This window comes from Tachypleus tridentatus, chromosome 6, assembly GCF_004210375.1.
Source record: "Tachypleus tridentatus isolate NWPU-2018 chromosome 6, ASM421037v1, whole genome shotgun sequence".
Classification (NCBI taxonomy): domain Eukaryota; kingdom Metazoa; phylum Arthropoda; class Merostomata; order Xiphosura; family Limulidae; genus Tachypleus; species Tachypleus tridentatus.
Window position 1 is genome coordinate 167305642 of NC_134830.1, and position 17170 is coordinate 167322811.

The 17170-nt window shown below is 32.9% G+C and overlaps 2 long non-coding RNA genes across 2 annotated transcripts; one reads left to right on the top strand and one right to left on the bottom strand.

Moving 5' to 3' along the window:
- Window positions 1–1925: 1925 nt before the first annotated feature.
- LOC143254392 (uncharacterized) lies at window positions 1926–16911 on the bottom strand. The gene is made up of 3 exons (XR_013030180.1): window positions 16343–16911; window positions 5366–5425; window positions 1926–2342 (listed from the first exon to the last, which is right to left on the bottom strand). It is a non-coding gene; the product is annotated as an uncharacterized LOC143254392 (long non-coding RNA).
- Window positions 5388–7076, top strand: LOC143254393 (uncharacterized). Its single transcript, XR_013030181.1, has 2 exons — window positions 5388–5839; window positions 6508–7076. It is a non-coding gene; the product is annotated as an uncharacterized LOC143254393 (long non-coding RNA).
- Window positions 16912–17170: the final 259 nt, after the last annotated feature.

Genomic DNA, 17170 nt, shown 5'->3' on the forward strand with positions numbered 1-17170 from the left:
GTTAAGCTTGAAGCAATAGTTTTTTAGCCACATGAATGTGTAGATGTTTTATTCAGTTGGTGTTAAGCACAAAAATGCACAATGGATCATCTGTACCGTGCCCAACTTACCTATTGAAACCCGATATATAGTATTATAAACCTAGAAGATGTAGCATTTATGCTAAGTATGTAGCTTTATAATAAACATATTGGGGTCTTAAAGGTATCAAAGACCATCTTTCCAATTTTTTTATTGATGGAAGTGACCAGATGACGTGTGTGAAAATTGCATGCTGGGAGAAGTGGTCCTAACCAAACAAATATACACTGGTCGATTTCTCTCAGGTTATATAGATCTTTTTCATCAGTGAAAGGATAAAATAATGTAACAATCTTTAATTTCTGTTCATACTTCTAGTGAGTGAACACCGATCTCTAGTCGGTATAGCTTTTTTAATTTTTTTTGCGAGCAAATAATGTTGTAAGTTACTATTAAACACTACTTTTCCGTCTTTTCCTTTTATAAAGTCAAGGAAAAATTCAGGTATATTCTGTAAAACATTTTTTGTTACACCTCTTATAACTGCGATTGTTACAACTATGTGTAGGAAACCAGTATAGTTCTGAGCTCATAAATACTTATCTAATCATATTTCATTGCATTTGTACGTGAGTTTTTTGATGCATAAAGAAACGACCACTTTTTCTTAACTTTATGCTGAAAAACTAAATCACTAATTTCATATTCGAATGTGTAACCACAACCAACTATCATTTGCTACAAAATATAAATTACTTACACAAAAAATAATTCATTTTTTGTTTTTTGTGTGTAGATTTGGGTCATTCTCCGATATTAACCAGAATTCACCGCTAGTACCGTATTGCGAGGGTAAGATTAAGATTCTGGTGACACACCATCTCTTCAGATGAGTCCTGTTTATATATATGGTTCAAGCTTATGGCAGGATTTGTATTTGCCCATTGCCTGGAGAACAGATGACTGTCTCCCAATGGTAGAAACGGGTTGTGCACTACATATTTAAACAGCGATTTCTCATGGTGGATAAACTACACTTCATATTCTCTAGGGAAAAGTCAATGGTATCGCCTACAAGTATCAGATAAATATAATATTTCTGCCACATGGCAATAACTTTGTGCTTCGGAATGATAATGCCACTAACCACAATGTACGGATTGTACAACCAAGAAGACGTTTCAAGATTGCCATGGTCAGTAAAGGCATCAGATTTTAATTTTTTTGTCGCGATTTGTGCTTTATAATGAAGTATGGAGTTTGTAAGAAATGGATTTTGTGCCACTACTCTTTCAGGGTTTGAGAATGAAATTTGGTTTCAATCAACGCTACTTCTATTTAATAACGAAATATTAAGAACTTTTTGTACACAATTACATTCACTGTTGTTAAAATTTAAAACAAGTTAAACAATGAACTCCACTATAGGAATTTTCTCATATAAATATATGTAAATATAAGTGTATATGTACACATAACTGTAAAAACTAAGAATTTTATACATAAAACAGAACATAGCAATTAGTTTATGTGATTGGTCGGCGAATTTATTATTTAAAATTTATCATTGTAGTTTCTTTTAATGGTAATAAAGTTATTTTTATTGATGAAACTTTTCATCATTAACGAACTTAATTTGATTATTGTTTAAATTTCTCTTATTTTGATTCAATAGTACGAAATGTAAGTAAGTTTTGTAAAATTAAGAAACCTCTCTATTTTAACCTTTGAATAAAAAAATGCGGCAAACATTAGTAAATTTCTGATGTAAAAATGATAGTAATCATTGAGTTTAACACGTTAAGTCACGGAAAATTATGTTTTTAGGTTATATATTTCTTTTTGTATATTACACGATACAATTTTTCTGTCTTGTAGATATAAATATATATTTGACGAGAATATCTTTCTTTCAACTTTATTACTTTCAGAAAAAATCAGGAGAAATATTTTAGAAATACAGAAGTAATAATAAGAATAGTTGATTAGGCTTAGAATAAATACTTTTGTGTGACTGCAATACAGGATTTTTTTGCTGTATTCAAAGTGAAACCCATACCTAAATCAGAATATTGATATTGTGATACTATGTTTTGATAGAATAAAAAAAAAACATTTGACTTAGAGAAACGATACAAAGACAGAGATTAAAAAGAAAGAAACCGACACTGTTGAAAAATCTTTTCAGCATAACGGAAAACAATGACAAGTATTTGTATAGTCGCATATTCCTCTCATGGCATTTTGGTAGATGTAAATGCAATAACTCGTACAAAAGTCGCTGTTACTGCAGTTTCTCATCATTTGTGTCAACACAATACCTGTGAAACAGATTAAAAAGTATGATGGAATGAAAATGGCTAGCATTTTCATTTTTTTAAAATCATGTTTAAAACCTTCTATAATGAAATATTTAATACGTAGAAGTCTTTGTTTCTTGTAATTACAAATCTAAAATATGAATTCAAAATATTAATAAATTTGAATTGCGAATACACTTATAAGAAAATATAACCAAGGGTTATTATAACAATCTGTTAATGCTAAAGTTTTGTTGATTATGAAAGTTACAATTCCTTCTAGAATGTGAGATAGAAAAAAAAACATGCAGATGGAAAGGTGTTCAATGGTTTGATAAGTTACAACTCTTCTCACATCGTCTGATAAGAATCACGCATTTTCCCAGACAGTGATAACAGTCCTTTTGTTGGTAAGGTATTCAATGTTCTGTTGATTTATTCCATACGTGAGCTGTCATTGGTTAGGAAGTTGCAAGACTAGTTACAGTTGTGATGTTTATTTGATGTTAATTAGGATGACTAATAAGATATAACGCCATTTGTCTTTTTAAGGGCTACAAACTATCAAAGTCAACAATATCTTTATTTTTTCAGACTACATGTCAGCTAGTCATTTCCAAATCAGATGTTGAGAATTGAAGTAAATTTGATGAAAGTTATTATTCCCTTATAAGTTAACATGAAGACTATAATGAGGTTCAAAATTTTCTCCGTCTTTACAGGTAGAAATGGATAAACGTCAGCTAAGTGTTCAGGAGCTATTACTAAGATTTTAAGCTTTATTATTTCATAGGTTAAACATTGAAAAGATTATTCAGATTACGTTTGGAAAAGCTTAGAAGTTATTATGTTAAATTATATTTGCCTATTTATAAATTATATAATTGTATTATGTTACCAAATCAGTTATTGGAAATATAATACTTGATAAAAGAAATTAGTGATTGACGATGGAATGTATTTTGGTTGAAGTCAGGCCTTAGTTTGTAAACTATTAAGCAATTAGATATTTTTTGTTTCCTTAAGCCAACCATGTTTGGTGTAAGTTATAACGAAGGAATATGTGAATATAGAAAGGTCTTAAAAGGACATACTAAGATTTAACACTTTCTAATTTTAGTGTCTATATAAACACCACAGCTGAAACATATCACGATATAGTGTATTTAGAACTTTAGGGCCCTTAATGATATTGAACATGCTCATTTCGAATGGTCGAAACAGCACTATGTAATTCCTGGATATCTTGTATGAGCTTCCACCTAAATGTATGTAGGAATGTATGCTCATTTCCTCACAAATTTGACTTGCAGAGGAAGTAAACAAAAGGATTAATCTTAAAGCTCATTCAAGACTTATTGTATGAACTGAGGTCAGGTAAAAATACTAACCAGCCCATTCATCAAAAATAATGTTCATTTCAGTCTTGCATAAATCTTTAACGTTTACCTTGAACAAAATAGTTTTGTGAGAATTGAATGGTCAGTAATTTCACGGGGCTCAACTTTATATAAAGTATGAAATAAGATAGCCCACGATGAAGAACCCATAAAGTAAATTCGTATACCTAGTAGAGACCGCTGAGATATGACTATAAAATTATTTTTGAAGTACAAAATAAGTGATACCGTTTTGATCTCCTTAGGTTATCACCGGAATTTAATATTTAATAAAAAGTCGTGTTTGGTTTTAAGTTTTTCTGAGTGTTAGTTATTTTGTTCCTGAGCTATATGCTTATCATATCTACCTTTAAAAATGTATACCTTATATCACCAGTGGAATATTTGTTTTATGCCCAGTAATAACGTCATTGTAAGCCTATTCTAGGATTACCTTTTTTTTTTTTTTTTTTGTAGAAGCCATAAGATGGGCTGTGTTAAAAAAAATTGGTTAGAGAACTCCTAACGAGAACAGGTTTGCATTTGAAATCATTACACAACAACTGAACAAAATGGTCTGAAAAGAACCAAAACTAATATAAGATATTTTGCAAATGGCTGTCGTTACCGGGTAGCGTTTCTGCAGTTTTACTTTTCATACATTCTTATAACGTTACCTTAATATCAAGATCGTTTGCAGTGAGTGAAAATGTCATTATCTGATTGAAAACAGACAAATTATGCCATCAACTGGTTGACTTTAGTCTACTGAATTTTGTTATCATTTATGATTATCTTGTTTATTTATTTGTTATTTAATACTAAGTAACTTGTATATTTCATTCTAGGTTATATAGAGGGGCTTAGATAACTTTCAAGTATCTAAACGCTTTCTTTAGGCTTAGGTTTAGGCCTATGAGCAACGTAACATTTGGCTTGGAAGACACATTGTAAATTTTTGAGACTTATTTTGGGGAAAAATAGCGTCTTCGAAGCCGAGAAATATGGTACGTTCTAAAAGAGTTTTTAATCAGTTGCTGGATATGTGTATGAGTGAGCTGGATTTTTTTGATGTAATGTTATAAACCTACACTATAAGCTTCGGGGGTTGGAACTTTGGTGAAGAGAGATATTACGCCGAAGCTAGCTATTACGTCTTTAGAGTTCCAAAGGTAAAGACAGCTTTGACATAGAATAAATAAAACACTACACCATACATCTCAGCTCAGATTCAGGAACACTTCTCTAATTAACCTCATCCATCAGATAAATCATTGGACTTGTAAACGTTTTGATAATAAGATTTTGGAATGTTCTCCTGAACTTTATTCGTTACTTTGTAGAATAGTTTTAGTGTGTAGAAGCTGCTTTGGTCCTTTAATTTCTTGGTTTGTGGCGTTACTACAGACATACACAAGCTAGGAAATTTTATTTGTCTGATGATCGTGTAAACAGTTCCATGCTAAGAGTTTGATGTCTTACGATTTTATCTTAAAGAAAATAAAAAGTATTTCTTTGATTAATATTTGTATATTATAATTTCGATAATGCAAAGTATACGCGAATTGCTCGTTGAACCCTAATCTATTTTGTTCGGTACACACTCGCATATATCTATATACAATGTGGCAGACTTAAAATACGGAGGAATTATGGAAAACTTACCGAGATTACACAACATTAAAATGAAAAGAATAACTGCTGTACTGGTTTTCTGCATGACTTCTGAAAAATAAAGATAAAATTTGTGAAAATGAATGAGTATGACAATGTCTTTGAGAGTGATAGATAATTTGACGTGTTTGTTTTTGAGAGAAAAGCCAAATTGGGCTTAGTAGTTAGGGTGTGTTCAGGCACCACCCACTGATTGGCTGCATCAGAGGGAGGGGAGTGTTAGATACGAATAATTTATAGTTCCACGAAGTGCAACTAGAAGGCGTGTTGCTGAGCCGCCATGACACATGACGACGGGAGTTGTTTGCAGCCAGAGAGCATATTGCTAGGAGATGTTACGTGGCATTATAATTCGAGTATTGTTCAACAGAGAGCATGTTGTTAGGAGTCATAGTTTCACGAAGTGGCACTAGAGAGCGTATTGCTATGAAGATGATAGAACAGAAGATAAAGTAGATAAACATGGTATCAACTTTATAGTAACTATCAAAGTCTTAAAATTAATAATGTAATCTATTTGACATATACTTGTGCTTCCAGTTACCAATTGTTTATTTGTTTTTTATGTTTTACAAATGCAGATGGTGTTTTTGTAGTTGAACAGTGCTATTATACATCTGTAGGATTGCATGTATATTTTAATTTGTCTAAAGTTATGTTTATAGTTTTCATTCATATATTTAACTGTACTACATCTTGTTTCTAAAGGCAGATGGTGTTATTATGCAGACTTTGTTACTAAGGTTACATAAGCAGATGGTTTTGCTAAAGATAATGTTGTTAGGACGGATGATATTTTTATAAACAGATAGATTAATAGGATGATGAGCTCATTTTATGGTTTCTCAAGGTGTCTCATTATGTGATCAAACAATTAATGTTTACATTTAATTACAGTCTTCGTCAAGATGTTTGCTTATTGTACTGTGTTGATGTTATTACATTCACGCATGGAGTAGTTATTGACAAATGCCCGAGCAGTAACAGAAAAAAGTAGCGTATGATTAGACAAATATGCATTAGGTGTTATTGTGGCCTGTATAAGTTGTTTTAAGCATTTGGTCGTTAAAGCACATATACATCTCTGTTTTCAATAAAAAAATGTGATTTTGGCATAATCTTTTTTGAAACAGATCAACCTTCAAACAGTGGTTCTGTACTTGGTGTAGCCATGTCTCGTCATGTGTTAGAAGTTATAGGGCATTAAACTGTTTTACTGTCCAGAAATGGTGGGAAGCAAATGAACATTCCCAGAACAATAGAGTACCCATAGTGTACTGTATCCAGAATTCTGAATGTCATCGGACTGCAGAAAATGTTGTTTCAAGAAAGGATAAAATATTTTATCGGAGATGATAGTGTTTTTATTAGACTAGCATGTTAAGGTCCAGAGAAGTCTTGTGACACCTCTTATCTCAGGGATATCATTAACACATTTATTCTAGGGTACCCAAAAAGAAGAGTGAATAGAAGACTGAATGATAGTATATTGGGATGTGATAGAACATGGGTTTAACACAAGAAATGTAAATTGAGACTTTTATTAATTGCTCAAACATACGGGTTAGAAATTGATATTTATTGGGTGTAATTTAACATAAAAGACAAAGCTAAACATGTTTTGATCAGGATTTTATAAATATAATTTCATAAATAGTATATTTGTATATTTTGAGATCTTAATAAATGTTTTATCATTTCAGTTGAGTGTGGGAGTTTACTTTCATATATTAGTGGCACTATAATGGGTTATGATGAAACATGTCTTTCATATAAGGAATATAAATAGGGACTTGTATCAGTCATTCAAACATACATGTTAGAAAATTGGTATTAGTGGTGTGTTAATTTCATGAAAGTCTAAGCTAGACACACATCTATATGCAGGGTTCGAAATTTTCAATTTAAAGCCGGACATGTTCGTTAAAAAATCAAGTTTGACCGGCACTTTCCCGGCACTATCACCGGACATCGTGACCGGTGGTCATATTCCTAACATATCTGACTCAAATACATCGTCCCCTCAAAAATAAGTGAGGCAAAAGCTGTATATGCACAGCCCAAAGAATTTGCTTAAAAGTATATTCTATAATGAGTGGAAAATAATTTGCAAAATTTAAGATTTAATTTAAGACAAACAAGAAAGCAAATTTTAAAAAACGGTCGTGAACGCTCACAAATGCGCTTTTTAGGTCGCCTTCTCCGTTCCGTCCCGGATAGTCACGTGACTGCCAAACATTCACGACGATCTGAACATGGCGTCTGATAGTAAAAAAACGGGAAAGTCTCACGATCTATTTCAGTTTGGATTCACGAGCAAGACTAATGAATCAGAAGATAATACTATGGAATCTCGAGTGAAAAAACCCAAGCTTGTTGACCCAAGCCCAAGTGTTAAAGCAAAAACTGTTGCTGCTAGTACTGGCGCTAAGCCTACTGGTCGTTTCCAGGCCGACCATGGCTGAAGTATAACAACGCTACCGGACTGATGTTTTGCTCAATTTGTCAGGAATATGACCAAAGTAGTGGAAGGCAGAATAACACCTTTATAACAGGATCTTCCAACCTGAGAGCAAGTGCTGTTAAGGAGCATGAAAACAGTCGCACCCACAGTTTAAGTTGTCAAGTTAGACAGCAAAAGAAACACCTGATTTAACTCCCATGATGAAAGAATTGAGCAAACTTAACCAGACTGAGAAAGATCGTTTGCTTGTGCTGTTCAGGACTGTCCTTTATATGGCTTTGAATGTCAAACCATTCAGCGATTTTCAAGAACTTCTGTTGTTACAGGAGCACAACTTTGGTATGAACTTAACAGAACATTATGCCAATGACAAACAAGCAGTTATCTTTACGAAGTATATTGCAGAAACAATTAGAATTAATGTCAGATCTCGTCTGAACACCTTATTATTCTTTGGCATTATGACTGACGGCTCAACAGACACTGCCAACATTGACCAGGAGATAGTCTATGCAAACTACTTAGACAGTGACTGTTACCCAGTAATCCACTTCCTGTGTCTGCAGTCAGTTAAGAAGGCTGATTCTGAACACTTGCTACAGGCTCTTAGTTCAGGTAAAGATTTCTTAATTTCCTGGGATAAGAATTTTCTCGATTTATCCTGAATTCCTAATTAAGAAAAATTAAAATGAACAATATTTCATGTACATTTGTGTTTTAATTCAGGTTTACATAGTCATTCCATTATTAATATACATAGTGAAAACTCAAGCATTTTTCAATTGATTTAAACCAAGAAGAACCATGTATTTACCACTGACAGAACTGGAGCTTAACCTAGCACAACTAACGTAATAGATAATAGAGCAATTGAATTTTCCAAAGTACAAATTTACATATATTTTTTTTATTTATTTATTTTTTTTTTTTTACAGAAAGTAACTAATGTTGGATGGTAATTTTTGTACTTGCAGCATTGTCCATATATGGCAAGTTTCCCGACTGGTTTGAATCAACTGTATGCCTCACAGATGATGGGGCAGCTGTCAATTTTGGCACAAATAAAAGACTTGTCAACAGATTGAAGGCGCGAAAACTTTATCTGATAGAGATCCACCGTGTTAGTCACAGATTGGAACTTGCAATTAAGAAGACCATCAAGGACACCCCTTACCTTGATAGTATCCAAACCTTTTTAGAAAACCTATGGGAGTTTTATGACAATTTGCCACAGAACTGGGCTGGCCTCAAAGAAGCTGGTAAAGCCAACAACATTGTTGTTAGAAAGCCAACAAAAAGGGACAGGAACCCGGTGGGTGGCCTACAAAGGCGCGTTCTGGAGTCAGTTTCTCATAACTGGCCAGCTTTAGCGGAACATTTGTATCAGGTAAAGCTGCATGACAAAGGGGAACGCGAACAGAAAGCTGCAGGATTATACAGTACTTTGACAAGCCTTAAATCCATCCTGTACATGGACATACTTTTGGCAGTTCTACCTGTTTTGACATCTCTTAGTCTCAAAATGCAAGACAATTCTGCTACTGTGAACATTGTTTCTGACAAACTCGCTGTTTGCAAAGAGAAGCTAGGCAATCTGAATCGTGTTGAGAGATCCCAGAAAATTGTTAAAGAGCTCACAACATGTGAACAAACTGGCAAGTGGTTACTTAGAGGAAAGGTGATTGCTACCGTGGCTGAAGAAACTGCCATCTTCATAGGTAAAATTGTCACATATCTGAATGAGAGATTTGAAAAATTTGATAAGGATTTTATTGGTGCCTTTCAAATATTTGAACCAAGCAACTGGCCTAAAAGCAAGGAAGCATTGTCATCTTATGGCCATAATGAACTCCAGACACTATTGGACTACTTTGGTGCTCTGTTAGAAGCTAAGGGTTTCAACATTGCAACTGATATTTGTTAAGTTGACTTACACGAGACACTGCTCAAAGCCACAAGATTTGCCAAATCAGATGAGTCCCTGGCTAGTAGTGCAAGTGGATTGTGGTCCCACATGTTAAGTCAAATTACTGTTGAGAATGCTAAACCTTTCCCTGGATCAACAGTGTTGGCCTTGGTATGCCTCATACAGGTGATTTCCATGTCATCTGCTGAACCAGAGCGTGGATTTTCCTAGATGGCAGTTATTAAGGATAACTGGCGGTCCAAACTAATAAGTGATACTCTTAATGACTTAATGACAATAAAATTAGCTAAGAATAAGACCTGTGATCTTGCAAGCACAGAATTACTGTGCAATTCTGTAGAATCCTGGTGGAAGGACAGTAAAAAAACCATACGATTTGTGAGTCCACATGGAACTCACACACGTAGGGACAATAAAGATACTGAGTCTACATCAGCTGATGTCTTAGTGCTGGATGACTAAATCTACCAGTTTGATTGATGTATCATTTTTAATGGATACAAGGCTTGTTGCCGCTTTCTTTGAAATAATGTTTCAGTGCCTTAAATAAAATGATTCTGTTTTATATAATAATTGTCTCTACTTGATTTCTTGTTTTCGATAATGTTCGGTGACAATTTTGAGGTGTCCTGCTAAAATTTCAAATGTCCGGCAAGTTTCACTGTCCAGCAAAGCATGTGTCCTGCTCAAAATTTAGAATATTTCTACCCCTGATATGGTATTTGATCTATAGTCTGAACAGAACACAATTAAGTTGCTAGTGAATGTAATGTAAGATAAATATAAGTTATATTTTATGACTGACCCTCTCTGACCTTTTGACTGATTAATGTATGTCAGGCAGTTTAATGTGACTGTGTAGTAAGCGTCAAATGTCTTTGTTGTGAAGTATGATGGACTCAGTGAAATATAAGAATTATATCATTACTGTGTAAGTAATGATGTACATAAAGTTCATAAAATAAACGAATTGTTATAACTAAGAGTGCTTATAAGTTGTTTTTGTTTAAAGTACTGTTAAAATTCAAGAATTGCACAGTACTGTTTATAAGTTAAATCCATTATTGTGTGGAAATGTATATTAGTGAAATAATAACTTTAATAAGTATAGTGTGCACAAGTTGGTTTTGAAGTTTTAAGAATTATGAAAATGGAATTTCCAATGATTCAACAGATATTTAGTCTTGTGAATGCTATTACAAGATAGTAATATATTTTGTTATTTGTGTGTGTGTGTGTGTGAGTCTACATCAGCTGATGTCTTAGTGCTGGATGACTAAATCTGCTGGTGTATCTGTATACACACACGTGTGTTACAAAACTTACTAATTCTAGGTAAGTTTAAAGAAGACACTGTTTGTTTGGCCACATGATTACTTCTACTGCTTTTTTGTTTTTCATAGTAATCAAAGTTTATTAATACCATTTGAGTTGGGCCTATTAGTGAGTATAAGTGAGAGTTAGAAATCTATGCAAAATAGTCGTCACAGACGTTTTTATTTATTTATAAAGAAAATTCTATAAAAAAGATTTCTGGAAAATTTTCTACACAAAGTTAAGAATAATAATAGTGAAACATAGAGACTTTCAACTCTAGTGGAACAAATCAAGTTATAAGGTTATCCACGAAATTTCAAGGATGAATAAATGTTATATACTAGTTATAGAAATGAAACTGCACAACAAATTATTAAGTGATAATTTTTACGCATATGAGATTATAAAATGTAAAGAAGTGTATTATGCAAGTTAAGTATAGAAACGAAAACTTTGGAACTGGTGAACTGTTTTTATACAGAAATTGATGGGTAGTTGTGTAATATATAATTCAAATTACTGACTGTAATGTTTGTGTCATTCAAATAATGGATAATATGTGCAGTAAAAATTGATATACATATTAATTGTTTCATTAAAATATAAGTTTTACGTGTAACTTCTTAGGACATATAATTAAATATAAACAGTGATGATATAACCACATATTGAAGCATGTTTAGAAACCATACAATAATTTCATCATCCTGTTAATCAATCCATTTGTGGAAACATCATCTGCCATATCAGTACTATTATTAATAAAGCTATCCACCAAAAAACTTTAGTAACACAATCTGCATAGTAACATCACCTGTTTTGTAAAATACATTTAATACAAACTATAAACATAAGCTGGAACAAATTAAAACTTGTATGTAATTTTGTGGAAGTATAGTAAGACCGTTTGCCTTGGTAAAACAGATACAATATATAAGCAAAGTTTATAAAGTTAATAAGGTTAAAATAGCAATTTATAATTTTACTTGTAAAGCAAAACTGTAATTGTGATAGCTGTCAGAACAACGCTTGATAGATTAGACTAAATTATTAATTTTAAGACTGTGATTGTTACTATAAAGTTGATGTATTCTTTATCTATATTTTCCTCTGAAGGTTCAGCATGAACTATATGCTTGCTCATCATCATAACAATACGTCCTCTAGCATCCCTTCGTGGAAATATGACCCATAACGACAGACTCTTTTGTTCTGTAACACTCGAACTGTGATGTCACGTAACATCTAGACACACACTCTTTTGCAGCAAACAACTTTTGTGGAAAAAGCAACGTGCCCCAAGTGAGGTGTCCTCTGGTTTCACATTGTGAAACTATGACATCATCATGTTCACCCTCTTTTCTTCCTCGAGACAGCCAATCAGCGCGTAGTGTCTGAAGATACGCTCTAACTACTGGGTATCTACTACTTCCATCACGGGGAATCTAAGACAAATAATGTGAGAATATATAGGTTTGATGGAATGGAGTAGTTTTATTAAATCTTTATGTAACACCCCACATAAAGAGGACAAGTGAAAAGGTAAGAAATTGTATATCCCCGAAAATAAACCAGCTGTCTACTTATGAGCTTATGTCAAACAGTTGAAAAGCAATAACATAATTACAAAATAAAGTAAAATAAGCTAAAAAATACTAAATTTTTTAAATAAAAAATTATCTATATCTTGTTTACTTCTATTTTATGTCCAAATATAAAATCATCTGCTAGAAATGTTTTGCATAAAATAAGTTTGCTTTGTTTGAAATAAAGCATAAAACAACATAATGGGCTATCTCTGTTCTGCTAACCAAGGGTATAGAAACCCGGTTTATAGCATTGTAAGTCCTCAGATGTACCGCTGCGCCACTAGGGGGGCAATAAGTCTGGATATAAATGCACAGGTGGTTAAAAGTACCCAATAAACCTACATCTTGCTTTTCGGTATATTTGTGCAAACACATAATGTGAAGTACATTTATATTTGTGCAAGTAAACTTAATGTGAAGTATAAACTGGCAAAGACATAAGTGAAGTATATTTATTAAATACGCCAAACATAGTTGACGCAACAAGCAAACTTGAAATTATGATTTTATATAAACTGACGTGAAGTACATTTATTAAATACGCCAAACATAGTTGAGGCAACAAGTAAACTTGAAATTATGATTTTATATAAACTGGCAAAGACATAAGTGAAGTACATTTATTAAGTTGACGTACCGCAAACTTGAAATTATGATTTTATATAAACTGACGTAAATTCATTTTAATTCATTTTCTCATTGATAAGCGGGATTGTTAAAGTTTATCCAAAGTTAGGATGTAGTGAAGAGCCATATTCATTATCATATAAGTGACGCGTATCATATAATTTAAATAATAGTTTGTGTGCTTAACTGGCTAGGTTAAATGGCGTCCTCTGTTGTTACATTAATAAGCACTATGCTGTTTGTAATGTTGTATAGTTAGGATCTTAAGGTAATTTGAATACTCCAACGCGCTCGGTGTACTAGGTAATTTTTTATCCTGCATGGTATTTCATGTGGGTCTACAGGCATCTCGTGATAGAATCAATATGACATTATGTACAACAAGGACAAGAATCAAAAGGCTTCCTGATAGTCTGAGCTTTGAAATTTTTATTCAGTTTTGATAGATACTGTTGTCAATTCTTTTCTCAAGTATTTCTCGTCTTTATCTATGATTCACAGTTTTACCTGAGTTAACCAAAATGTTGATAAAACGTTATCCAATGATTTGACAGTGCAAAAGGAGATGAAGGACAGTTGCAGACATGTTGTGGCACGCTAGGTGTTAGAAAACGATATCCAATATAAAGCAATAACAAAAATTACAAACTGTTTACTCTAGAAAACAATTTCATCCTTTTGTGAAACAGGCGATGATCGAAGAAGGTCGAAACGTTGTTCGCTCTTCTACATAGTGCTTTCTCTACCCATACCAACTGTTTTTTACAGACATAAGTTGTTGGTAGTTCACCCTGTGATTAGTCGTCATCTAACCAATCGGAAAGTTTCAGTTTTTATAGAACATACAAAAGCTAGTCATACTGTACCCATTAGTAGTAGTGCGTTTCTAACCATGACTGATACGAATGAAACAATAAACGAAAAGGTAAGAATATTTTATGCAAAAAAATAACAAAAACTACAAGATTATGTTTTATCAGAAACTGTATGAAGACTGAAAATATGAAGCGAAGCTGGTGTTGTTAATAACACATATGTACAAAAAAAAGGTACTTTTCAAAGGCAGTATTAAGAACCTCAGGGTATTTGACGAGTACAAATCTTGTCAATGACGTTATTGTAAGTATAGGTGTGAATGTTTCCTAGAGAACAGTAACATGTACACTGGTGAGAAATGGTATCAAAGGACTCATAGCTGTTCCAAATCCATTGCGGGAAAATTTTAACCAAGTTAGGTTATAATGGGCTTTGGATACAAACAGTTTGGGATAAAATTTGAAACTCGTATTCCTTACAAGTGATTAGAAATTGGAATTGGCAACAGTTTGTTTAACAGAAAAGAAAAAGAATCAAAGTCCGTGAGAGACGTGTGGAGTGAAGTATGTTAGGGATCAGTGGAAGTTTGGGCCACATCTTAGTCAATGGTGGAGTTATCTACACTAAATTGATGCATCATGACTGCTGATAAGTACAGTTAGATTCGTATCCATTATAATATTATCTTATGAACATACTCATTCAGTAAGAAAGCTACTCCAAACACACAGAAAAATGTGATAAAGAAATATATTGAATTTAAATAGATGTCAAATGAATTCTCAAACCTATAGTTTTTCCTACACAAAGCCCACATAAGCTTATTACAGTCTTAAGAATAAGCTGTACAAAGCATGAGTATTTTGTATTTTTTAACAATGTTTTTGACCTTATATCAAACTGTTAAAAGTTAAGTTGTTTTGTGCATTACTAAGTTCTTCATATCGTTTGTTGTATGTTGTTAGTGCATGCGTTTCGCTTGTATGTTTCCATAATTATTTTCAATAATGTGTATTTGATGGCTCATGTTCTAAATTATAGTTATCGAAGGAAATTAAAGTTTATCCATTTCGTTGAATGAAAGATGCCCCCTATTGTGACTGAATGGGTTGTTTATAATGTTGCTATAAAATGTGCTGGAAATGTAGACAATAATCTTCAAATGCTAACTTATTAGGCATGCTAGAGTTTAAACCATATTCTAAGACTCAATAAATACAATAACTAAGTATTACTGTATTAGATTGTTCTGTTAACGAATCTTTAATTTGGTTAGCTTAATTGAATGATCTTCCCAACATTGTAACAGAGTGTCATTTTTTACTTTGTTCACAAGCAGAAGCAGCGATGTAACCAAGTTATTTCAACATATGAATTGCACTTACACTACCGAGGAACAATAAGTTTTGTACTTAATAACGAGCAAACATTACTAAGTCGAGTTGATGTTTCTACCTGTTACTAAAACAGTAAGCAGTTCTATTTCTCGAAACGAATCTGTGTAACAGGACAAAATCAAACTACAAGTTAACATTTTACTCTCAGTATTGTGGTTCCTTTTTTGTTTGTTTTGATATAAAACTTCAAAGCAAAACTTGAGAAAGTTTATTTGTTTTAGAGCAAATCGAGTGACTAGTGTGTCCATAGCGCGGAATAGAACATCGGATCTTAGGGGATGTCCTCCGTAAACTTATCATTGTTCCACCATGGAACAACTTTAGTGAGAGTTGCTGAACGGTATTAAAAGTCATGTTTTCCATAGGTACTTACTGATTAATTATGGATCTTCTTTTCACTATTTGTAACATTTGTTTGTATTTCTATTTAGATAACAAAACAGAAAACAAAAAGATGAGAGATTTATATTAGAACTTAAAAAGCAATTGTCCCTTCCCAACAGTTTGATATGAAATATTACTCACCAAGTTTTTCATATGTTTGCAAAACTTTGTTTTCTGGTTTATTTTTTCAAGTAATTGTGAATGTTATTAAGTTTTAAAATGGGAATTTTATGTACTTATGTCTTTATATATTATTCGTTTCAGTTGATATGCCTGTCATATATCCAAGGCTGTTAAATAGGATAAAAATGGCTGATTTCTAAAACTATAACTTACTACACATTTACATGAATATAACGAAAAGGCTGTACCATGAAATTTCGTACACAGTGTGAGAAAGGAACAGATTTTACATAATTGAAATAGATGACACTGACGTTTTCTTACCTTACTTTCTGGTCCTTCACAGAAACTGACGGTAGCAAAATTCTGTGGTCTTTGTTGTGAATAAGCCGACGAAATGTTTTGCTAAAACTTAGATATGACGTATAGGATACATAGTTAACGTCAGAAAACAGGTGTAGTATTGTTATTATTAGGACTAAAGGCTAAGAGTCATAAGTACAGCTGTCGGATCGCCCACGTATTGAGATTGTTTAGCTACACAGTATCATGTTATTTTGCTCAGGGAGAAGAAAAACCCCTAACAAATATAGCAGGCTATATATGTACCAGGTTTTCTTTCGTACTGAATGTTGTCATTTTATTCCAATACTCAAAAGAAGTAAACTTATTATATAGAGAGTTCGGTACGCTACATTAAAGTAATACTGATCATGCAAATCAACAAGTCATCTGACAATTACGGCCGATATAAACTCGCGGTAGAACAGATTATATCACAACCGAACTTTGATATTGTTTGGTGTTACATAGGCAGCGTAAAGCCACCGAAAATTTAGTAAGTTGGGAAGGGTTTGTAACGCTCCTTTTCAGTACAAGATATTAATACACTCAGGTCATAGAAATGTACTCAGATCAGAGATTTAAGATATTTCTTATACTTAATGGTAACTGAAAACAAAGAAACTACTTCAGATACAATAAGTAAAGTTCAGAGTCTTTTGGGAATCTACGATCACAAAGTCAGCTGAACAACTGCCCATGCGCCACAAGCAATAGTAAGCAAAAGTAACTAAAATTATCTTCGTCTGGAAAGCAACACGAGTCACTTATTCACAGTCTACTTCTATATCATATTCACACAATTGTTGC